Source organism: Gallus gallus, chromosome 6 (genome assembly GCF_016699485.2).
Source record: "Gallus gallus isolate bGalGal1 chromosome 6, bGalGal1.mat.broiler.GRCg7b, whole genome shotgun sequence".
In the NCBI taxonomy this organism is placed as follows: Eukaryota; Metazoa; Chordata; class Aves; order Galliformes; family Phasianidae; genus Gallus; species Gallus gallus.
Genome location: NC_052537.1, coordinates 3,227,301 through 3,252,676, shown reverse-complemented (window position 1 = coordinate 3,252,676; position 25,376 = coordinate 3,227,301). Strand labels below are relative to the sequence as shown.

The following is a 25,376-nucleotide window of genomic DNA, read 5'->3' as shown; positions in this document are numbered from 1 at the left end:
TCACCTGGTACACGAAGGGCACGCTTTCCTGACAGGGCACGGAGCATATTGACTTCCAACTCCCTGCTACCTACACGGTCGCCAACCAGCAGACCGGGCTGCCCAGAGCCACATCCAGCCTGGCCTTGAATGCCTCCAGGGATGGGGCACCCACAGCCTCCTTGGGCAACCTGTTCAGTGCGTCACCACCCTCTGGGTGAAAAACTTCCTAATATCTAACCTAAACTTCCCTGTCTCAGTTTAAGACCATTCCCCCTTTGTGCTATCACTATCCACCCTCATAAATAGCCGATCCCCCTCCTGTTTATATGCTCCCTAAATCTTCAAAGTGTACTTACTACAGAAACAAGATTTTAGGTATGTAGTTCCCAAATGGTGTGTAATTCTTACATTTGTTACCTCCGTTAGTTAAAGTGCCCTTCTAACTTCAAAGTGCTGAAATGTGCCCTTCCATCCTCTCTCACCATTCTCTTCAGCTGCATGAATTGCCTTCTGTCTGCCATGAGCCTCACCACCCACCCTAGAAACTCACATTGGGATATTTTCACAAGGTTACAGGCTCCAGATGCAAAACACGAGGAGGTGACCGCCTCCACAGTAAGGGCACAAGAGGTGAGCAAGCATTGTCAGCAACAAGTCTTGCATGGCCTAAAGCAGAGTCCCTGGCAGTTCAAATTAATATGCCGCTCTCTGAACAGCTGTGCTGATGAGCTGGCACAAGCCTGATACTGCCACAGAGGCACTGACCTCCAGCAAATGAGCGAGGTGGCTGGGGGAGCAACATCACAAACCCTCTCACCAGCAGCTGCCCTGGATTGCAAGGAGAGTGAGCCCTGATGCATAGGAGGAGGTTAATGAAGTTTCAGCAGAAATGAAGGGTGGAAAGGAATAAACCAGCTGACTGCAAGTATTCTGTAATTACAACATCAATTATCTTACGTAGAACTTGGAAGGAATTCAGTTATTTTCAATAGAAGATAGATGCTTAAGTATAAAGCATACCATGCTCATGCACAGTTACTTCACAAAAAAAAAAAAAGAGGTATTAAATTTGATGTCTATATTAAGAAAGTCTATGCTCACGGTAGAAATTAATACTACGCTACATTCAGTTTCTACTTTTATCCTCAGTATTCAGTTTTTAATTGTGAAACATGTAAGAAGGTATTACAGCTTTGGGAAAAACTTCCAGGACTTTGGATGAATGCAACTGAGCCTCCTGGACCAGTTAGTATTCTGACTGGGTACTCTGCAAGGCTTGCTGAGACAAACGAAGAGTTTAACCTTGATTTGCATTAAACTAAGTGCACTGTAGATTCGCTTGGCTAAATAACTACAGAAACAACGTGGCATGCACATAAACTGCTTCCCTTAAGCCTGAACAATGTACTTTCATCAAATATAGCTTCAAAGACATTTCTAAGTCCAAACGGTAATATTTCAATTAGTAGACAATGACAGAGTTCAAAGGTAATGTTTATACTTCTACAGTTATAGTCCCCTATTTCCTTGCACTGAAGGGCTGAAGCAATACTGTTAACATTTTTCACACGAAGTTCACCAAGAACAAATACAGAAGAAGCAGGACTAGAAAGCAGATTAGATTATTTTAACTCAAAGTTTATTAGTCCTATTACTAGTGTTTCTCCATTAGTTACACCACCTTCTGACTGCTAACTCCTTATTATAATATACTGGGAAAAAAGTCTTTCAACAACCATAACGGTATATCAACATGTAAACTGTACTCTTCATTGTTTTAATATAAGAAGAAAAAAGACACTTCTCTAGCTAAAATGTTTTTTTTTCTTCTCCTTTTTTTCTTCAAGTCAGCTTTTCTCTTCATGTGGTAAGAAAGTAACACTACACACCTAAGGAAACTAAGAAGGTATCAAGATTATAACATATTCCTTCCCCTGTCAACCGTCCTTGTTTCCCTGCTTTTGCTCTTTGACCCTTGTGGTATACAAAAACCTGCCCATGCTCAGTACTACAGGAAAGCCTTGGACGTAATCTTACAATAACATTCTGCCTCTTTTTCCCCCCGTCATCCTTAAATTTGAACATATCTATGTCCTTTGATATCTCAATAATTCCTTAAGCTGAAGTCTTGAAGATAAATACATCTGCCTCCTAATGTCACCTCTATTGGTTTGGCCATTTGGATATTCTGCAGCCATTCCAAACCAGTCTCATGTAACCACCATACTCTGTCCTCTCCTGCGTTATTCTGTCAAGGCCATTACTGCATCTAGAAATCCTTCCACATCTACACTATCAAAACCTGATTTCTTTCACTGTTCTTTATCCTTCACTGATCAACTCCTACTGTGCATGCATATTGTCTGTCAAGGATGAAGACTCGCCTCCCCATCTTTACACATACCTCAGTGGTCCAGGGCAGTTTCACCAAAGAAATAAGCCATAAGCATCCTGGTGATTTTTACTACCATTTTATACAGCAATAGAAAAACGAGACACCTCTGTGTTGCAAGACTGAAGGCTGGGCTTAACCAGAGGCCCATCACCTCCTCCTTGGCTCTAGCTATAACTGAAGGATGCACTTTCAGATCTGCTAACGCCATCAATATGTAACAACACCCCATTAATAACACTCTTCATGTGAAAAAGCAGACAGTAACATTTGCAGTCTGTTAAGAGACTGCCACAGTCCCATAGAAACAAATAGCACCCAGGGCCAATCTTCTGGCACAAATCATTGTTTGTACGATTGGACACGAAAGACCATCTTACACACCGACTGTATTGTAAGTGTATAAATCTTCTATTTTTACTGACTGCTGGAGAAGAAAGAAGAATATCAATCCCAGACATAACATGCTTAACTTTCCAGAACTTGCAGCTGTAGGATATGGAGGAACCTGTCAAGGTGAACAACTCCAAAGAGGCTTCAATGATGAAAACAAATCAAAATCTACAAATGGGAAGGAAGAAAAAGCCTCAATACTGTATAAAGGAAAAGAGTATTAATCACTGTGATGATGGTGGAGTGATATTGGCTATCAAACTATTTTCAACACTCAATGTAAAAACATCCAAAAAAAAAAAAACCCAACAACCCTCAGGGCATTTCCAACAAACAAGTAATTTGTTTTGTTGTTGACAAATCCAGATACACTCATCAACTAAATTCAAGCCCAAATGTTCTATTTTTTCTTTGTGATGTCTTAAAAAAAAAATTAAAAGCAAACAGCAAGATAAAATACTTGCATCACATAATAAGGGAAAGCACAGAGAAAATCCTCACTTTAACTTCACCACATTACTTAACGGCAACACAGATCTTTGGTATTGTGGTGTCAGGCTTGAGGGGCACCCGACCTTTTTCTTCTCCCCAGCAAAACCTAAATCTTCATGCTTCCTACACCAGTCTGAACCACAGGGGCCAGTTAGTCTGGTAACTGGTACTTCCTCCATTATAGCTGGTTAGAGCAAGTATGACAGATGCAGTGTAAAGATTAAGTAGTACTGGTTGAACTCAACTTGCTGCTGAAGAGAACCAAGGATGAATCCAGGCCAGAACTTGTGTTTGCACTATTCGATTGCAACACGACGGTTGCATGCACAAGATGCACAAGATTGCTGGATAAGAACATCCAAGCTCACGACCCTCATCAAGCAATTCATGTAGATTTTCAAGAAAAAACACGAGTTGCTCCTGCATCATATGATAGCGTAAAAATCCCGTTGTTTCAACACTTGTCTCCCATTTCCACCCCTCCAAGTCTTGTACACACTTAACTTATCTTGAAGTTTTGATACCAAATGTCTACCAAAGTGCATCCCTGATTTCTGAACTGATTCACGTACTAATGACAGCAACTAAAAACCAGTCAATTCTCATGCACAACAAAACTACTTGAATTAACTGCTTAACAAAAAAAAAAGTTGCCATTCTCATTCATAATTTTATGTGAAGTAACTTCAGAAATAACTTTCTGAGGGCAGAAAATCCATAGAAGAGCACAAGCTTATCATGTGTTAGTAGAACAAAATAGTACTGATTATTTCTGCTTCTCAAAAGGAGCAGGTTCATTAGCAGTGTTGGTAAGTAGTTTCAGATGTGGTCCACAAAAAGGTGACAAAGGAGAAGATCTAATTATGAAAAAGCTTCTATTTCATGGCTGGCTATTGTGAATATAACTACACTGAACTATACATACATATATATATATATATATATATATACACACACTACTATGAATATAACTACAGGTCAGAATTAAAGCTGGTTATTCAAATTAAATATGTGAGGGAAAAAATAATGGGTTACAGGAAAACTACAGATGCAATGAAGGGAACAAATCTGTTGTGATTTAAAGAGCATAAAGAACTATTTTTGACAGAAAGAAAAGGGACAGAACAACTCACCATTACTGAACCACCCCTAGCAAATGCAGCACAGTATCTCATTATGATCAATCCTTAGTCACTTCCCAAATAGTTATTTCCATTCCCCTTTTCAGTTAGATGGTTTTTAATCAGCGTTTCAAAAACTAGCAACTTAAAACCACACAAGTGAATAAGTATTTCAAATCTTGGAAAAAGATCAATGTGTTTGAGGAAAGTTGGGGTACATTCTGCACAACTTCACTGTGAAAACTCTGACCTTCTTGGGACCCTTCTAGCATTATTTGTCTCCAACAGGCCTATATTTGCTGTCACTGTGACCAGCTGCAGAGCTTTAAAATCTGGGTGCAAGGTACCTTGTATATATCAAAACAAGGAGTCATCTGTGCATGGAAACTTCCTTATCAGTGTAAGCAAGCTGCAGCTTCCAGGAAACTAAAGCTAAAAATCATACACTAAGCTTTTATTTTCTTCAGAAGTATGTATACAAAACACACAAATACAGGCAAAAGCTTCCCCCCCCAATTTGCTCATCCACATGCCTACTCTTTCAATATACATATTAAACACTATTGCGGACATGTTTTCATAGAGGCAAAAACTCCAAGTCCTCAGCTGTAAACCAGTGCTCTAACATGTGCATTCACAAAGTCACTCAGGACAGGGCCATCCACCCTACTGCATTCATGTGTGCACTGTACGTGATAGCCACCACATTCACAAGAACAGGTGGGTGACAGGTTCTGCTTACCAAGATGACAGTCTCTCACACCCTTCCAGATGTAGATATGCAATGACGTTTCTAAAACTTCATAGTAAAGTCTTCAGTGTCTATTTCTCAATTTCATATCTACTGCAATCTTTTAGTATTTTACAATGAACAGCCTTACTTCTTTGATTAAATAAATGTCTGCTGCAACAACACTGAACTTGTTCTGGTGAGGAGAGCAGCAAGACTCCTCTTACCTCCACTGAAGGGAATATTTGACTTCGCTCATCCTACAGGAATATATTTTCCTTACCTTAAAATCACACCAAATGGATCAAATTACTTTTTCCTTCATCATCCTGACTTCATCAGTCATTCCAGAGTTGTGTACTTCCTTTATTTTTTTCCAGATTACATAATCTTGCCCTTTTTCCTGTTTGCCCTTCATAATATTGATAAATACAGCCAAATTAGCATTACTTCTTGGCATTTACATTGTTAGAAGTAACTACTGTCATTATCACAAGTCAGTTCATAGCAAAGCCTACAGAACAAAAAGCTTTTTTTTTTTTTTAATAACTTATCAACAAATGATCCCCCATTCTATGGCATTAACAGACCTTCCTTTTTTGTAAAAAAAAAAAAAAAAAAAAAAAAAAGGCAGATAATTTAAATGGTAAATAAATAACCAAGACATTAATATTTACTGCCTGGTTTCTCAGATTATATTCCACTGTATTTTAATGAAGTTTTGAAATAGACTAATTAAGTTTTAAAATACTCAAATTACTCAAGACTCTGAAATCTTGTATTGTGTTGTAAGCACAAAACATTTTTGAAACACATGATAAAAAATAAGCCTTCTTTACCAAGACTTGGTTACAGTTTATTTTTCATTTTTTAAGCATGCCACATTTCAGAAACAAGGCAACCAGCCATTTCCCACTGCACTGGGGGGAGAAAGAAAAGCCGTACTTCAAATGAAAACAAAACGTGCCTTGTGTTATTGTTTAGAACATAACTACATCTTACCATCCTTTCTTTAAATGTTCAAATTTAAACAAGAAATAACTAAAGCAGGAAATCAAGAATGTTTGTAACTGCATAATACTGGCTGTAAAAGACATTTCCATCAACATAAACACCTTCAGATCGTTCTATAAATGCATTCCCTCTATAGTCCTCTTGTAATTTATTCTCTACCCTACCATATTAAATTCCCATCCTCACATACATAAATAAGATAAAAAATGTAGCCTCATAGAATTATAGAATTGTTTGAGTTGGAAAGGACCCTTAAAGGTCATCTAGTCCAGCTCTCCTGCAATGAACATGGACATCCACAGCTAGATCAGGTTGCTCAGAGCATGGTGCAACCTGACCTTGAATGTCTCCAAGGATGGGTTTTCCACCACCTCCCTGGGCAACTTGTGCCAGCGGCTCACCACTCTTATTGCCTCCTCCTGCTACACAGGAACTTGCCCAGATTTCTTAAGAGTTGTTACTCACCACACTTTCAACAGGAGATTCTGAGCTTAACAGGTTCAACATAAAAATAAGAAGGAAGGAACTGCAGAACAGCATAACTTGATCTTCCTGAACCTGACAGTCTTGGTCCAGCAATCAGGAAGTTTCGTGTGTTAAGCTGTCTGAGAGCAAGATGGGCACACTACTGGAACAACTTGAGCCAAACTAGGACAAATGGATCTAAAAAAAGGAAGTACTGTCAAGAGGACATCGACCACAGATTAGACACACACTGCTTTCCAAAGGGCCAGCAAAATGTGTGACAGCATGCATCAGAAGAGAACAGCACTAGAGTGGAATCACTGGCACTTCCTGTTTTGATCTACAGATTAAAAAGAGGACACGGATTTCTGGTTACTCCACTCCTGGAAAATGCTGTGAGCATACTGACCCGCATTTCCCATTTGTGGTTTGAGTCTGAAGTGGCTGAGCCTGTCTGCTATAGAATTAACTCCTAGCCAATAGTTTGCTGCCAAGAAAATTCAAAGACAGCTACCCCAACCTTTTAGAATAATTGCTTCCGTATTCAACAGAAGAGATCTTGATGATTAATAAGAAAACCATTGCAAGAAAAACACCTCGCTTGAAGATTTTGTTCTGAAACACTTGACATGTGATCCTGGCTGCTAAATGAAGAAGCTCCATCACATGAGATGAGATGGCCCTACCACCACCAGCGTGGGAGGAGAAAAAGGTGACTCTACAGGCAATAGAAGATGAAAAGTAGGAAGTTATTCCTAAGCTGCCAACTGAAGTTGCTGGTTAAGGACTAGATCAGAGGTCTTTAATCTTCTTCTAGTTATTGCCTTGCTAAAGGCAATATGAATTAAGGGAGTATTTTAAAGTTTAATGGAAAATACATATTGAAGTAATCCAGGTTGTTTTCAACACCCTGAAGAAAAACTAATCTCACAAACAAAATCCTTATATTAAATAAAGAGCCAACATGACATTGGAGACTAGTTGCAGAAGGTAATTAAGAACGTATGCCCATATTGATTAAGTGCAGTATACTATGCCGCATTTCTCCAGTTACATCATGCAAATGCTAAAGACTTGCACAAATTCACAGTTACAATCAAGAAAATGTAGAGAATTTTACAGCACCCCAAAAATAAGATTCAGCTACCAGAAGTACAAGGAAATGCCATATTAAAAAGACATTCTGTATTAAAGAGAGACCAAAATGAATGAGGCCTATTCCTCATCTTGAGAGGTCAAAAGCTGTCAGAGATGTATGACATACTTCACTGAACCCTAGGACAGAGAAGATAGCCAAAAAGATTTAATCACAAATTGTCTTGGTATACCACTTAGGAACTCACAAATGAAGTTTTAGATGATAACATCATCTTTTACACAGCATCAATTTAAAATTCAAGCATTTACTTTCACAGGGTTTTGTGGGTATCAAAATGCCCCCGCCAGAAATTCAACTGAAAGCACTTCATACTGTGAAATGCAACACTGCTGGCTGATCTTGCTCAGGGAATAAATTGGCTGACCAATGCCTGGGGTGACATACTCCATCTAAAGCCAGTATTTATATTCTTTCCCTCATTTGGCCTTGGCAACCTTAATTTTTTGTCTTTTGTCTGTCACCCAGCTATTAAAATTGAATTACAAAAGGTATGAAAAGAGAAGGCAGAACACGTAGAAACAGAAATGACTGGCATAATAATCTGGTTTTATTTGGTTCAAACACGCTCCCTCTTTTATTTGCATGCTTGCTGACTTGCAAGTCCATCATCTGTAGTAAAAATTGGACAAGCTGTTCATGATAGTGAAATCTTGTGGTGGAACATCGGTACTGTTTTACTTTTTGTCAGATCATCTGTTCACCTACAGGAAAAGCATAAAACAACTTCCCCTCTCCGTCTACTGCTAATAATCTAACTATTGAAAAATACAGCGCACAAGGGGCAGGGAAGGTAACTTGGGGAGTTTTTATGGCTTTGTGGTATTCTCTTTTTCTTCCACCATTCTATTTTTAAAAGTGTATTTCATCTGGAGTTTTCAGTCCAAGTGCATCTACTTATGCTCTGGCACATGACAGCTTTTGCCCAGCCTTATCAGAGAGGAAAAATAAACAAATGTTGGCAAAAATAGTCCCATTCTTTTTTCCACTGTGCAACAGAAGGGAATCTGCCCATTTTCCAGCTTATTTCAAATAAGGACAGTATCTTAAAGACACTTAAGAAGAAAATACAGGTGGAACTTCAAAGACATTAATATTTACTGGCATTCCTTACTTCAACCAACCTACGTATGCGGTCTCCAAGAATGTACCTTTTTGTCAAGTCTCTTACATGAAAGGAGTGAGATTTTTCATGTAAGTTTTCCCTTCTCTGAACCAGCTACTGCATCAGCTCTACATGCTTTAGGAATGGGATCATTGAGAATAGTGGGGGATAGAATAAAAGAACTGTTCTATGATGACACATTCCCCACCCTTCAAGATTCTCTATTCCTGTAAAACTGATAATTACCCAAACACATATTATCCTTTCAATTTCACACATTTATTATTCTTCTCATTGGCTGTTGTGGTTCTGATGTCCAGAGCAGACTGTCCTTTTTAGCAAAGCTCTTGAATGTGACGATAGCCCCTAACGTATACAGTCTCCTATTAGCATGAAGAAGTTCTCCACAGTCTCTGTTCTGATTATTTCCATGTAATTACATGGCTGAAAATAGAAACTGTTGTTTCTGATAGACAAAAGAGAAATCTTTAAAGACAGTGACACATTTTGAGTGAACTCTATAACAACTTAAAAAAAAAACCAAAAAACATAGAATCATAGAATCCTTAGAATTGGAAGACATCTCTGAAGGCCATCTAGTCCAACTCGCCTGCAATGAACAGTGACACCACAGCTAGATCAGGTTGCCCAGGGCCTGATCAAGCCTTGCCTTGAAAGTCTCCAGGGACGGGGCATCAACCATAACATGAGGCAACATGTTCCAGTGCCTCACTACTCTCACTGTAAAAGATTTTTTCCTTTTATCTAGCCTGTTATTTATTGTTCAATTCTCTGTGTCACTGGATGAGAAATGATCTGCTCCTCTCTACAGGGAAAAAAAAAAAAAAAAAAAAGGAATAAATTTGTTTTTAGTTTTGTGTCAGTGCAAAACCTGTTATTTTTAGTACTGCCCTTTAACTTTTTAGTAGTGCATAAATGTGCTAGATCTAATGTTACTCTCTCTGCAAGAAACACAGTAGAATTGGCCTTTGAATTACTCTTTCTCCAGTATGTGGAATATGTGATTAAATGCAAAGAAGAATAAAAGCTTGCCTATCTTCTTGTATTGTCAGGCATAGAAACCTGAGTAAAAAAGGATTATAAAAGCTAACATAAATCAAGATGTGTTCCATGCAGACCAGAATAGGATCTTCCTCACCTGAAGTACTGACTACAGATTTTGTGCTTTCCAGCATGAGTTCAAGCTTCACAGCTTTGTCAATTTGGTTTACAGTGTGCAGAAAGTTACTGTTTTCAAATAACAAGTCAGCAGAAAAAAAAAAAATACAGGTTAGTCGAATTCAATGTTGATTTTTTCCTTGAAGCATTTCCTCTAAAACCACATGCTTCTCTGAATAGGATGTATCAGTCAAACACAAAAACTCCTTCCAACTTCCCTTGGCTGATCTTTGGAAGTAGAAGAGGCACAGAGCTGCTATACCTGAAGTTTCTATTTTCAGGAAAAGATATTTAAGGTGAATTTGTAATAGCGGCCACAAGCTACAGTATTAGCATAATCCAAGAAGCAGACTTTCTTTGAAAAAGAAGAGATAACGACTGGTGAAACCTAAGAGTGCAAGTCTCTGAAGCAGTTCCACCCCTTATGAGACATTGTCCATACCCAAATGAGAAGAAGTGAGAGGAAGGGCCAACAGTCCCAGGTCTTGAACGCTGCATGCGAGCATTGCCTCAGCAATGACAGTGAGAAGATAGAAGGGCCAGTACCAGCTATTTTTAAACAGAATTAACATTGCAGAAGAGAATTCTGAAACATGTCAAAATCCAACGTAACAGGATGATTGTAATTAGTGTCTTAATTACATAATGGAAAAAAAGCTTCAGACACCACAAAACAGCAAACTTGGAACAACACACCAAAACCCCATGCACAACGTTCATAATCAATCACAGGAATGACTTTAAAATATTAAGGCAATGGAATTTAGTGTGAAAAGCCATTACTAATATCAATAACAATGGAAAAAAACAGTGTAATAAAACTCTGTAGCCATCAAGCACTATGCCAGAGGACAAGATGGCCAATAGGCATCTGTCACTTAGCAGCAAAACCAGTCATTTACTTCCACTAAAAGATTAATTATAACTGTGACCTGACAGGTTACAGCAAATAGAATTTGTATAGTAGTAACTTTTTTCCAATCTCTATCAATAAAGAAGATCTCTGTATTTGATACTCATTTGTCTTCTTTTCGTAACTGAATCAGAACAAAAAGAAGACCAAACAGCAGTTTCAGCATAGTGTTAAAAGCACTATCATCAGCATTAAAAAAAAAAAAAAAGAAGCTTTAAACATTTTTAAAGGAAAGATAAGGTGGCTGCTTATAGTATGCATATTTACTCTGGAAACATTCAAAATATTTTTTATATATTTACCTTACTTTGAATTAAGAAACTGAATGAAACTATATTGTACTTCAAGCTTCCTCCAGACTGTTTTCATCTGTACTTCCACTTCATTAGTTCAAAGGTGGTATTATGGAAACGCATATTTCTATTAATCTGTAAAATAAAAGAATTTGACTTAGAGTTATCCAAAGAAATTGTATTGACAGTTTAGAGTGCATAACGCAAACTGCATATTGAAAATACTGATGTCTGAAATTTGTCATAGATGACAGGAGATCCAGGGGAGGAGGGATGCTAAAGGTCCCTCTAGATAGGTTTCCCATGAAAACGTGCCTTTCTCATCTCTGCCAATTACCATCCAATAACTCTTGGATCCACCTGCCCTGCAGCAATCACGTTTACAAACAGCTCAGTTTCTCCAATTTTATTTCTAAAAACAGACAGATGAGAAGATGGACATATTGTTGGCGACATAAATGGAAAAAAAAAAAAAAAACTGCTCAAATTAGTCTTTATTAAACACTCCAGAATCTTCAGGACTGCAGCTTCACAACAAAAATACACTATTATCACCCCACTGGTTCTACCACACAAGGAACTCCAGCATTCTGAGAAATCATCACTAGGTTTACTGAAGTTACACACAAGCATGATCGCTCCTGCTAAGAAAAAGCAAGCCACAAGTTTGGAAATAAAATACTGAGTTTGATTTTTTGTTCACATTTGCGAAATAGGCTACATCCAAACATCAGAAGGGGCAGGATTTCACACAGCATTCTAACAGTTGAGGGCAAGCCTGACTTGTGTCAACGCCCTTGGTTTTCAAACATAACATGAATTTTGGGCTTATCAGCTTTTCTACTTAGATCCCAGCTTGAGCATGTGGCACATATTGCCAGCTCTTCTCATTTTATCACATCACAATTTGTGAACGTTTCTTCTCTATGTGAAGCTTTTAGAAATATCACACAAGAATTTTATCACTAAGAGCTTCCAGTCTTAAGACTGCAAATGTCACCTTGACAGTAAAACAGAAGCTCAAACATCAGTAACCCAGATATGCAGCTAAAAATATACACCCAAACTTACAATCTAGGGATTTATTGCCTTATTTATGAATGCGAAGGCCAACAGCACTAGGAACAGGGATGGATGAAGCATGCACCCGCATGATTTCTAGCAGAGAAGTTTGTGTCCGCTTCCTGTTTCCTTTCTAAGCTCCACAATAACATTTGTCATCACAAGGTCAAAATACTTCTGTCTCCATGTCCATTTGCAAGTATTGCTCCTAACACACTGAGGTTTAATAGTCTTGGTAATAAATAATAAATCTGTGCAAAATGGCAATCTGAAACCATCCTGAGTATCGGATAGCAGCAGTTCTTCAAGACAACTGTCTCCACTGGGCAGACAGGCTGACACTTGACAGCTATTTCTTCCATGGCAGAACTGAAAAAACATTCTTGCCATGCAAAGGTGCGCTGCGGAGTTTGGTTTTGCTTTTTTAAAAATAAGCTTATAAAGAATCTGCAAAATAAATCCATCTCTCTCCTTCAACTTTAATCAAGGTATTCACGTTCACCTTCTGTTGGTCTCATACAGATAGGACTGTAACCAGAAAAAAGACCTCTGAGCACATAAAGCAGATTTATTTTGAGAAAATGTAGACTGGAAAACAAACTTCAGGAGTGCACTGCATACACTTCAGCCTCCAGCAGAAGGTTAGCCATAGATTCACAGGAGGAACAGCTCGAAGTAAAACCCTCACAACCTCTACCGAGTGCCTGTTAGATTCTCTCCTGTGGACAAATCTGATTTGCTTATATCAGCCTCACTGCTGGGTAAGGTGGGCACAGCCTCTTTCATGACTTATTAAATTTGTGTGTCAACTTCAAATTCATTGCCTTGTTTTTTTAGAGGGCTACAAAACTCTCAGAGATGAGTGAAGTTAACGATGAATTTATGTGAGTGACCTCATTCTGTTACTTTCATTCAATTTCTTGATCAGCATGAGATGCTACATCAGAATGTACTTAGCTTTATAAAAAGCACTGACTTAAGTTTTTGTTATCCACAACGCTCAATTGCTAACAGAGCAGTTTTTCAAAGTATTTAATGTCATTCTCAGTGGCATTTTGCAGAAAAATGTCATCAATAACAAATCAAGGTATTTAATAAGTTATTCACAATGGATCTTCACTTTATTAGAACTTCATCTACTGCAGTGACTACAAGAAGCACTAACAGCTTCAGAAGCACACAGGCTCGCAGCACTTCTCACTAGTTACATATAAATCCAGATTGATCTGGAAATTTTTGTAACAGGATTAAGTTTGAATTCTTCGTATACTATTAACTCAGAATGTCACCACTCAATCTGAAAAAAAGATATCAGAATTACATGAATATACTGATTATAATATACTAGCTAACCCAGAGAAGCGTAGATTTGCTGTCACCAGCAGGTCACAGGGAACACTTAGAATACCCAGCCTGGAAGGACCCCCTCTTGAGTTTTCCACTGCAACTCACCTACCCGTGCCTGAGGGCTGAGGTGGGTTTTTGACCCCACTTCCTCACATCCTCTCCATGGTCACAAAGGTAAACCACAGGATGGTACATGGTGTGTACTCGCTATATCCTCTTGAGCGGAGGAGCGCTTACTTCTAATAGGTGAGGTATTGGTTTGTACAGGCGGGGAACAAGACACAGCCTTTGAATTGCTGGAATTCCTGGGACAGCTTCTCCACAGCCAAGACACAGGCCCACAGAGAAGAAAAGGAACTAATTCTGTTCCTTGGGACCTTTGCTGATAGCAGCCCTGGCCCTGTACAATGCTGCTTAGCAGCAACTATAAACATCGGTGTGTTATCAACATTGTTCTTCTTCTAGAATCAAAACATAGCACCATAGCAGACACTCAAGAAAACAATTCCATCCCAGCTGAAACTCAGATACTACCTACTCAGCTTTAAGCTTTGATATTTAATTTTTATTTCCAATCTTAAACGGCCCACCCTCCCCCCAGAGCATCTTCTTGTAGTTGGGAAAAGTGAGAATTACTCTTTATTTCAAGGAGAATTAAAAAAGGAACATTCAGTACAGGTTAGAAATTTTAGAGTAGAATAAAACATCATTAGATGAATGAAGGACTTTGCTATGTGGCTGCTAACATCCAGTAGCTGACAAATCTATAGCTGAATAACCACTATAGCTTTTAGCCCAGAAACAAAGAGGAAGGGTCAGTGCGGGGGAAGCCTACAACTGCTGGAAGACAGGATGCTAAGGAAGGCTCTAACTTTTAACGAAGTCTGACTTACCGTGGAGCTCAGGAAAAGAAGGATAAAGATGGCAAATACTTGAACAGAAATTTTTGTTACTCAGCTTCTCAAAGTCAGGTGTGCATTTTACATGCAAATTCATGTTTATTTAAGGAACATAAGTTTAGAAAAAATGTTAATTGAAATATTAAGTTATTCAACTGCAATTATTTACACGATCACAGAAGGACTCATTGGTACAGATTACAGGTTAAACACCCCTCAATTAATTCCAGCTTTCAGTTAGATCTTCCCCACTTTTAACTAATCCAGCCTCCATCATTGCTTCACTTCTGCTGGGTTAACCATTCAGCTGGTCACACCTCTGTCACAATTTATGAAACAGAATCTTATTTTAAAGTTCCTATAAATTCAGACTGAGTTTGGGCAATATCAGACAAAAAAAACCCAACAAAACAGTGTTTTGGGGGCACTGAAGTTTATCACTTGAGACCTGAGAGTGTGAGCAAAGGGCAGAATGAGGAAAGCAGGTGGTGGCAGCAACGCATCTATAAGCAGTGCTGGAGGGCCTGTGGCCAGCTGACAGTTCTCTTAAACAAGAGACAGGAGAGGTCTCAGAAGCAGAATGATCCATTCTAGGGTAAACTACAGGCAAAAAAAAAAGTTTTTATTAGAAATCCACGTACAAAGAAAATACACTGCAGGTCCAGACTGTGAGAGCAACCTGGAAGATGCTTCAGTCTCACGACTGCCACTGGAAGATGTAGCCAGAGCTTCTGTAAGCTATAAACTGATCAAAACACAGTGATTATACTGCTATGAGAAATCTACTGTAGCTGTAAAACTTGAGAAGAATTTTAAGCAGCTGCCATATCAAATTTTCAAGTGCTATTTCAAAGTTCATGTCCAGGGATATGAATTTCTAAAGGAAATCCTCTTCAACAAATGTACATGTGAGAAAAGCCACACTAAGCTGGAAAAGCAAAACCAATATGGCCTGCAGCTCACCTGAGGCTTAGTGGTGGTGTCTGTGGACCAATAAAAGTATATATGAGCATCTTAGTAAACAAACAGCCCTTCCAAAACATATGGGACCAATACACAAAATGAAGTGATGCTAGGGCTGAACAAACTTAGTACTTTGCAGCCTGAACATCAGGTAGCAAGATGTTGAAGAGCCTGAAAAATGGTTCAAGCACCTTTATCAAATCCTTGAGGCAAGACAGTTTTTGATCAATTTCCCACTTCAGTAAGAATATACCCCCGTGAAAACTAATTAGAAAATTTAATTTAATAAGCTCCTGAGTGGGGCTGGACTGTACAGTATGAGAGACAGAAAGAGAGACTGAGTTTTATGCAGTGACAGATGTACTCATACATACATCACAAGGCACTGTACCCTTCAGAATTCCTTGTCACACAGTCAGTTTCTTACTGAGGTCATGATGAGAATCTAGACATAAACCTCCTGTGATACTGACTTAAATCCGTAACAGAAGTCTGCCTTGGCAAAAAGAACAGAAAATTCCACTAGGCTCTTACTTAGTCCTGGAAGATGTAATTTCCTACAGCAGAAAGGTTTAAAGTCTTCTCTTTTCTTAGGAGGAGATCATTAGTATTTCATTCTGGCATACTTACACCATCTGGAGTCACACAGAGGACTTAATGGGGCTAATTGTCTGTAGCTGCTTTGCAAGCAGGCTCTGTGCTCACAGTGAAGTGTATCTTTCAGTTGTCTCAAGTATTTTCACCCACAGGTCCAATGAGCCAAGAGAGTGAAAAAATCAGCTGATTCTCCAGACTTTGGGGCTAAAAGCTATCTGACAACGGCTTCTTGTTAAATCAAAAGCAGTTCTTCAGTAGGCCATCCCCAAAGGCAATCTCATCAGCTTACAACACTGGTGACGCATCAAAGTTGGACAGTTCATCCAGCATGAAGAAGTCAAGTTAGAATCTGATTTGCCAAGCTTTGTTACTAAACCATCTGGGTTAAAAACTGTGCTGTGCAACAACTTTCATCATACCCCACAGCTCTCCAAGTACCCAAAACAGTTCTGAAAAGTGCTTCTGTTTGTAAGAGATCTAAAGAAACAACTGTTTTACCTCAACTACAGAGATTCCCACCAGAAAACTCCGCTGCACACACAGTCCAAGCTTCCTCTCAGAATACTGAAGACTGTCCCCATAACTATCACAGTCTTCAGCTGCAGTTGACATCCCTGGAAACATAAGGCTAGCTGTGAAAACACGTACTTCTCATTCTTCCTGATTTTCAGAAAATTATCCAAAAATGCCTAGGCTCTGTTTTGTTTAGTCATCCGTTAAATTTCACAGCTCACTTTCCCAATGCACTTTGGAACCTCACCGGGCCTTGTCACTTGGATAGTGGTTTGCCTCATGCAGATGGAAGCAACAGTAAGCAATCACTTGGCACAGAGACCTAGAGGAGCACATTCTTATCATAACTCTGATCCTGGGAACGCTGCCCAGACTTCAAATTCTCTCCGACAAAAGCACCAGTGAAATCTACCTTCTGCCAGTGCCACAGGACCATTAGATCATGTTTTGACAGGTCACCCTCTTCCTCCTCCCACTGAGATTCCTGCAAAAGGGCAAGCATTTCTTCAGTCTGTCTTCTCACAGAATAACTCAAATGTGAGAATGACTTTCAGGAATGCTTTCATTTAAATTTATTGTACTATTTTATATACACAAAAATCCAAATGTTCCTGATAATAGTGTAACAACTTCAAACTCCTTTGGTCTTCAGACACTATCAAAATTACTTTCTGAATAAGCTGAACTCAAAAAATGAAGCCTGGTATGTGACAACCACCCACGGCTTTTTCAGATCCTTTAATCTCAAATATAAAAGTTAGAGTCATCAGCTGAACAGTCTCAAACACATGAAAACATGGAAGAGTCTTTAAGGAAACCTTAAGTCTGTCACACAAGAAATGGTTAAAGGCCTCCACCACGAGCAGGCCTACCAAGCATTTCAGTTTTACGGACAGAAAGTGACACAGATTGCACACTAACATTCAAGACAGCAAACTACCACTTTTGGGAGTACCCAGACAACATGGGCTGTAAGTAAAAAACAAAACAAAGCACTACTTCTTTTCATTAAGATATGAAAATAAGAACTTGTAGACGTTTTTTGGCAGCTTAAACAGATCTTAATAATCTTCAGTAAAACATCGATATGTCATATTTTGATCAACACCAGAATTTCATTAAAATGTAGTGCAGAGTTTTCCTTCAGACAAGTTATGGCTTCTCATTGCGACTTCTCAATACTGCTTGGAAAAAACTGCACATAATAAGGATGCTCAGATGAGGAGGCCCAGAAAGCTACAAAGGACTCGCACGTGTGCAATTCCACAGGCTGACAAGTTTCTTTATAAGGATATACATGTAGCTTAGTTCCCAGTATATTCACCTATATTCCCCAGAAAATAAGCTCATTTATGTGCAATAGTGATAAGTCATATGGAGAACCAACATCCCCTCTGTGAAAATCTTTAGAGGAGACAAGCAAATACAGGCCTTTTGTAGACATCAGCTTTTTGGTGAGGATAAAAGTTATTACATCCAACCTACTGCTCTCTTTGGAGTCACCACGTAGACTGTGGAAATACTTAACTTCAGGTACTGCAATCAGACAAAATAAATTCTGAAGTAGCTTAGAATAATTCATCATTTGCAAAAAACATAGCTAATAGTGGTGATTATGTTGAAAAATACCGTTTTGTAGCTGAGAATTTTCTCCATCAAATAGCATTGTTATGCTCTTTGTAGCTGTTGTAGTTTTCATGGAAATAAATAAGAGAAATGACTTTCAGAATGAATTACACATTTTTCAACATAGTCACAAGTATAGACACAAGTATGGGTCTTTGGTGGGGAATAAGAAAGTAAAAGCTTTACCATTTTTTCATAATCCAATGGTACAAAACCCCCCAACTTTTATCAGTAGAGGAAGGTGAAGGTATGCTTTATAATCCAGAAAACTGTATGAAATAGTCTTTAGCATTTGATTATATCTGCTCTCAAGTGAACTGGACTTCATTTCTTTAAAAACAGGGTAATACATTCATGGAACTCTTTCAGATACAGTAAGACTGATTTGTTATTCAGATAGCAATTAGTCCCATCACCAGAAAAAAAAAAAACAAGAGTTCTTTTTGCAAAAAAAGATAACATATTAAAATAAGTATGCATATCATCTCAAATAAAAGCTATAACTATGGAATCAAAAATACCTGATTCCCAAGTTTGCACTAGGGATTTATCCCTGCAGCCTTGGTCCCTGAAAATTCCTTCAAAATTATTTTAAGAAAATTAACTAAGGAAATTAGTGTGATGAAAACAAACTGGATAGTGCTGGAATAACCATTTACTCATTAGAATCTCAGAAAATATGACCATAAAAAGATGTTCCACCCTTACCATTTGCATGATGATACGGAACTTGCTTTGCAAGTCTAAAACTGGACTAGCTTTGGCCACCAAGGTCTCAACTTCTGCTCAAGCTGAGCTCCCAGCAGAGTTTAGATTAAAGTACTGCAGCACCACGTAGGAAGCAACACGTGTGGGTGACTCGGTATACAGACTAAACTGCTTGAATAACCTCAGCCATTTCAACTATTATGTCTAACAGCTATGAGCTCAGAGTGCTCAAACACTGCATTGCCTGTAGTTCTTTAGGCACCAAATCAAGGCTCCGTCCAACCTGACCTATGATTTCTAATGACAGATTTGTGAAAAAGGTAACTACATACAGACTAGACCTTAAGGACATAGACAAACACAGGGCAGGAAAACTTAAAAAGTTCTTAGACGTGCTGCATAATTATCTAAGTAGCTAATCCGGCTTTTTGTATTTCCTACTGATCTATATGGTCAGAAATAACAGTAAATAATTTCTATTCATCTCAAATGCTCTTCTCCAAATGCAAGGGCCTGAATGAAAACAGTAATTTTCTTCTTTTTATTGTAACTAAAATAAACTTCCGGTACATACTGGTAACAGGCCTCTTAGAGCAAACAATTAACTGCTTGGAAACAGGTTCCATTTATGTGGCAAGACCACCCATCCGTGAACAAACTCTAAAATACTGGCTATATCCTAAAAAGAGTAACTTGAAAGCAAAGTTAAATGGATTCCATGAGATGACCTAGGCACCACAAGCAGCATTTACCTGATGCTCAGCTTCCTCAGTCATGGACAGGATTTTGCCAAACAGAGCTCTACAAGCACCAGAGGTTTGCTACCACCTAAAGCAGACAAGCACTCATCTACTTAAGCCTGCTGAGAAGGCCATCCTGCTAGCTTTCCTGCATGCATCTTCAGCCACTCAAACAAGCTCATGTGAATCATTAATTGTTGACTCTTTTCTTCAAACACATTTTTAATGCAATAATCTAGAAGTTAAACCATCGTCCTACAGGAGATGAACAGGGTGCTCTCAGACCCAGAGAACTGGAGATCACTCTTCGCCACCCCTGTTGAAGACAAATCACTGCAGAGAAGTGCACAAGTCTCATGGAAGAAGGTGCCAAAGGGAGGAATGGTGTTTTAGCCAAACAATTAAGCATACACGTGGTGGAAAAAAATCCTGAAACATGACCACACGTGCTAATATACACTTTAAAGCAAAACGCACTCCAAACTATAGGTTATTTACTCTTAGGAGGTAGAGAAAGAGAGATAGAAACCTCTTTATCGAAAGAAGCATGACTCCTTGGATTTCCTTTGTCAGAGTTAACATGCCACAGAAGGACAACATAGTTCTCTACAGTATTAACAGGGAAGTCCACAATGACACAAAAAACATCTAAAATCTTTTTCATCAACACTGAAACACTCCATCAGGAAAACACATACATTATTAAGATGCATTGTTCAGTAAGTTTGTTTTCTATTTTGTGTGTCTTAGCTTTGGAAGACTTGCCCTGCTGCAGGGAGCTTGAGATACTGACATTGTTCCTTTAATGTGACGTCTCTTTAATATATAAATATTAGATATATATCCAAATAAAGAAGAACTATGACACTAACAGCTTTCTCTATTTAGTAGAGGCACAAAAGCCATTAAGTTGACATTTGAATCTCATCTAAATTCAAACAGGAAATAGACTTTAAAGAGTTATCAGTTATGGACTGATTTGCTCATGACTGTCGTGGGTTCTTCCTTGTCAGAAGACAGCTAAAAGCACACTGGATACGCAGTGGTTACATGCATTTACAGCACACTGGCAAAGAAATTAATGTTGATTTCCCTTCTCCTCACACTATCTAAAGAAAAATTCCTCATGCTTGATAATAATAAATATACCTCTACCCAAACTAACCAAGCAAAGCAAGTCTGTTTGCAAGACCTCTTGGATTCAATGAAGTTCCATTGCACAGGGAGTAAGGACTAACACTGGAACATCTATCTTTTCTCTTCCAGCACTGTCCCACTTGTTCCTAATCAATACTATTTTTTAAAGCCTAAATAATCTTTGAAAAAAGATGCAAGTAGAGCTATTTCATGTACCCACTATTACATCCCATAACTTGCATCTTCTAAGAAAAAAGCTAAAGTAGTAAATTGTGGAGATATACTTCAATTATTAACTATCAAGTAACTGTTCATTATCATCTTTTCGAGTACTCAAAAGAAAAAGAGTATCTTTTAATATTTTTTTAACTTAGGTATTCCACATCCTATCCAAAGAAGCGAATACAATTCTTATTTTAAGCAAGGAAAAATGCAAAAGGAGTTCAAATATAGAGCTAACCTCTGCCCCTCTCTGCACTGAGAACCATCTGGATTCTATCAAACTGTCAAGCAAGTACCACGATTAATAGAAAAAGAAATAAAAGAACCACTGAAATGCTTAACGTTGGTAGCTTCTTTTATAAGCTATGCTGAATCTCCACATGGACCTCAGCTGATTAACACTTCGAATGCAAGACATTTTATAAAATTATACAGACCACTTTCACTCTCCCTTCCCTGTGACTACCAGGCAGATCTGCTGCTAAGTATTTTTTCACATTATCCTACTCTACAGAGCAGTTGCCTAAGCAAATTATGAAACTGTAAAATAGCAGTTAACATTGTGAAATTCAAGGGAAGGCACCAACGACTTCCATTTAAGGTTGTCAGATTATTCTAGTTCAAACACTTCCCTGCTTTAATTTTGTATAACGCAATGCAGGTTGTACAGAACACAGATCATGCACAGCACCACTCAAAGATGCAGGAAGAAAAGGGCCCAATGCCAGACAAACACCTCCTGGGCTCTGAAGAATTCAGCCTCGTCTAGGTTAACAACTAAGCGACCGACCTGCGTATGGCTTACAAAGCCCAGCAAAAGGAGCGTTCCTTGGAACTGTTTCATACTTTAAATAGATTTAACAACGCAACTGAAGCGTCAGTTTTCAGGCAGCCTTTTCAGCATAAAATCATTCCCAAGGAGCCAGAAAGCCAATGAATTTCTTGACTCCTTGCAGAAACAAATTTCAGCCCACTGATCATTTCCTGGAACTTCAGCATTCTCTGCGTGACAAGAATGCGAGATAGTGAGCGCTGATGGATTTTTAACTTTGTGGATAGCTTTAAGTATTCATGGAAAACAGAAGAGAATCCAAATTCAGGATAACTTCTTTGTTGACATGAAGAAAGTCAAAATGTTCTACAAGAGCAATACAAACGTAAATGACAAGAAGTCAGTTCTCCTTCAAGTGTTTTATATAAAACTGGTAATTAACATTTTGCCTGTTCTCTTTTAACACAAGTATACACCAATTAAAACTCCAACATGATTACCATACAATTAAACAAGATTATAAAAGGATAGGATACACATACGTAGTCATGACTACTTTGCTTGTTCAAGCCTCAAAAGCAACTGTGGGAACAAGCAGCTGGGGGAAAAATGTAGGGGCTGTGGATTCAAGCCTTCTGAATTTGCATCATGGTGCATCTTAAAAAGACAAGAATTAATAAGTTTCATGTTTCAATGTTTTTAAAACAAAAAAGAACATAAGAAAAGTAATTTCCCTATTCCCTAATAAGCCACAAAATATTAGGAAGGCTTGAATAACCGTGTACTTTCTTAAAAGTAGCTTTGAAAACAGCTAAAATTGACACAGTCAACAGGCTGTTTTTACATAAATCTCTCTCACTGCCTCACAGAACTCTGCAGCCTAACTATTGGCCCCAGCAGCTCAAGACAGATTCAAAAACAGGTGACTTCCTTGGCACTCTACTAACAGGAGAAGATTCTGCAAGAGAGAGAGTATGCACCCAGATATGCCACTGCATTTACTTCAAGTGATATATTCAGGTACACACAACTGCAAGTCAGAAAACGGCTTCCAAGCACACAAGGAAGTGTAGAGCAGCTGACTTGGTTGTGCTGGCTCTAGAGAGTCATGAGAAGGAACAAAAGTCACTGAAGTGAGCTGAAACAAATGTTTAAATAGTTCTTTCCCACGTTAGTATATTCTCTAATCTAAAATATAAAAAATATTTGAGTATATTTAAACAAAACCACACAACAACTCAACCACAACCTTTCAGTTCTTTATATTTAAAAAGAAAATAGAACTTGAAAGATCTAAGTATCACAACTAAATCTTGATCAAAGAAGCATGCATCACATATGCTGGCAGTTGCTATAGTAGATGCCTGCCATAAGTTTAATATAAGCATTGCCACAACCTAACTTATCCTTAAAAAGAGGAGGGGGACGAGGGGAAGAGTATCTAGGATAAGAACAAGAACAAAAAAAAAAGGCTTGAAATTACAGCAGGTCCAGGAAAGCTCAAGATGCTGCAATATACTTCACCTGTGCATGCATTTGGAAGTCAGGTGAGACCTAGAACTTCTCAAATTCTTTGATATACGGGATGTCTGTCTCTAGTAAACCAGAATCATAGAATGGCTTGGGTTGGAAGGGATCTCAAGGATCACCAAGTTGCAGCCCCTCTGCTGCAGGCAGGATTGCCAACTGTTAGCTCAAGTACTAAATCAGGTTGCCTAGGGCCCTAACTTGGCCTTGAACACCTTCAGGGATGGAAATGTTATATGGCATTTCAGTGATCTGATTTAATGCCCTTTAGACTGTAAAGCCACCAACAATATCCAAGTAATTTGGACTGCATGGGTCTTGGTCTTTCTTAAAAGCAGAGAAGTGACACAGATGTACGTGACCCAAAGCAACAAACTCCTCATAGCATCCCTGCTAACACTTGCCAAGGCGTGCAAGAGCACAGGATGGCATCAGGTTATTGTGCAATGAATGAAGAGCTTGTGGGCTTTCCTGGCCTACATGATCAGTAGGTTAAACCTTGAGATAAACTTACTCAGTAAGGTTTATCTCTTTGTCGACAGAACCTAATACATTGCAATGTGTACAAAGCCAATATCAGTTCCTTTATGCAGAGTTCAGCAAACTGGTTTGGGGAGGTGGGGTTTCTTGGAGGTGGTGGTTGTTTTGTTAAATGGTGGTTGTTCTGTTAAATAAGTTGAGACCTGCCCATAGTTCTTACCTACTTGCTAAAATTAACAAAAATCATTTTTAAGTTCTCAAGAGGAATATTCTTAGATATTGAAAAATAGCAGTGGTTGGGATACATAGTTCTTATCACACTGTGGTAACCTGACCCTGGAACTGACACACGGAGAACGAGCTGCAGAGACCTATTATCCATCTGTACAGGAAAGGACAATAAAAAAAGACACCTGGTCATTTGAAAACTTGATAATCAAGATACTCTTAAAAATACAGAATAGGTTAAGGGAAATGCAAGCAAATACTAGCAGCATAAAGCAACACCCTTCTGTTTGATTCAACAAATAAGATACCAGTAGGAGGAAGAACAAGATTTAATTCCATGGGCTTCAAAGGTCACAAAAAAAACAACACATTGCATCAGTTCATCAGCAACGTATATGGAATGGCGTTTCAAGCAACTGTATAACTGAAAGTATTTATACTTTGAATGGGATGAATAGGAGGAAGACTGCTGAAAATAATGGAAGAAATAACAAAAGGATGTGTACAAAGAACAGCTGTTTTAGCTGCTGCTCCTCTCCAGAGGAATGAAACAACTCCAGACCTCCACCCACGTGTACAACGAAGGAACTGCTCATGTCAGAGCTCCTTAGCCCTGACACACTGCCTTATGTGCACTATGTTGCACATAGAGCAACATCCAAAGAGGCAAATTGTCTACTGTGCAAGAAATGACAACTTCTCCATTACTGCACAGTAGTACTACATTATTTTTCTACAGGTCTTTCAGCACTTGGAGTATTTAAACAAATTGAAAAATACAAGTTTTAAAAATAGTAATTTTAGACTTCTACAATTACTCCATTTAACTCCCTTTTTAGTCAACTGCTCTTTCTTTCACATGGCCATGACTGTTAAAAGCATTAATAGTTTAAGCTCTACCTCTAGAACTAAAGCTGGATGCATTTTGATGAGCTACAAGTGCTTCTTTTCACTTAAAAGAAGGGCATGATATGATGCTGAGCAAAAAGAAAAACCCATCTAATGTTTCAGAGTTCTCTGACGTTATGCTTTTAGGATAAATAATTCCATCTAACACTAATAATACGGCATCACCAGTACACACAGCTGACACTGAACAGCAGGCACAGGGCTTTCCAAGCCACTGTCAACAACAGCAAAACTAAAATACCTCATGGAGAATCTCGGAACTATTGAAACCATGGCTTCTGCTACTGTAGTAGGAAACACTGTGCGACACAATGGCAAGCTGCCTACCAGTTGGTCTTATCTTTATTACATTTATTTTATTATCTTTATTTTATCCGCTGTAGAGCAGCTTCCTCTGATGCTATTCAGTTT

General features: G+C 38.5%; 1 protein-coding gene across 4 annotated transcripts in view; it reads right to left on the bottom strand.

Moving 5' to 3' along the window:
- Positions 1 to 25,376, bottom strand: part of BMPR1A (bone morphogenetic protein receptor type 1A) — a 79,880-nt gene that overhangs the window by 31,204 nt on the left and 23,300 nt on the right. For 2 of the 4 annotated variants that reach the window (NM_205357.2, XM_046942765.1), the window contains exon 2: positions 11,245 to 11,370. The exons of 1 other annotated variant lie outside the window; for it this stretch is intronic. The gene's annotated coding sequence lies outside the window, so the exon portion shown is untranslated. The remainder of the gene's footprint in view (positions 1 to 11,244; positions 11,371 to 25,376) is intronic. One more of the 4 variants, XM_015287960.4, reaches the window with a different exon arrangement.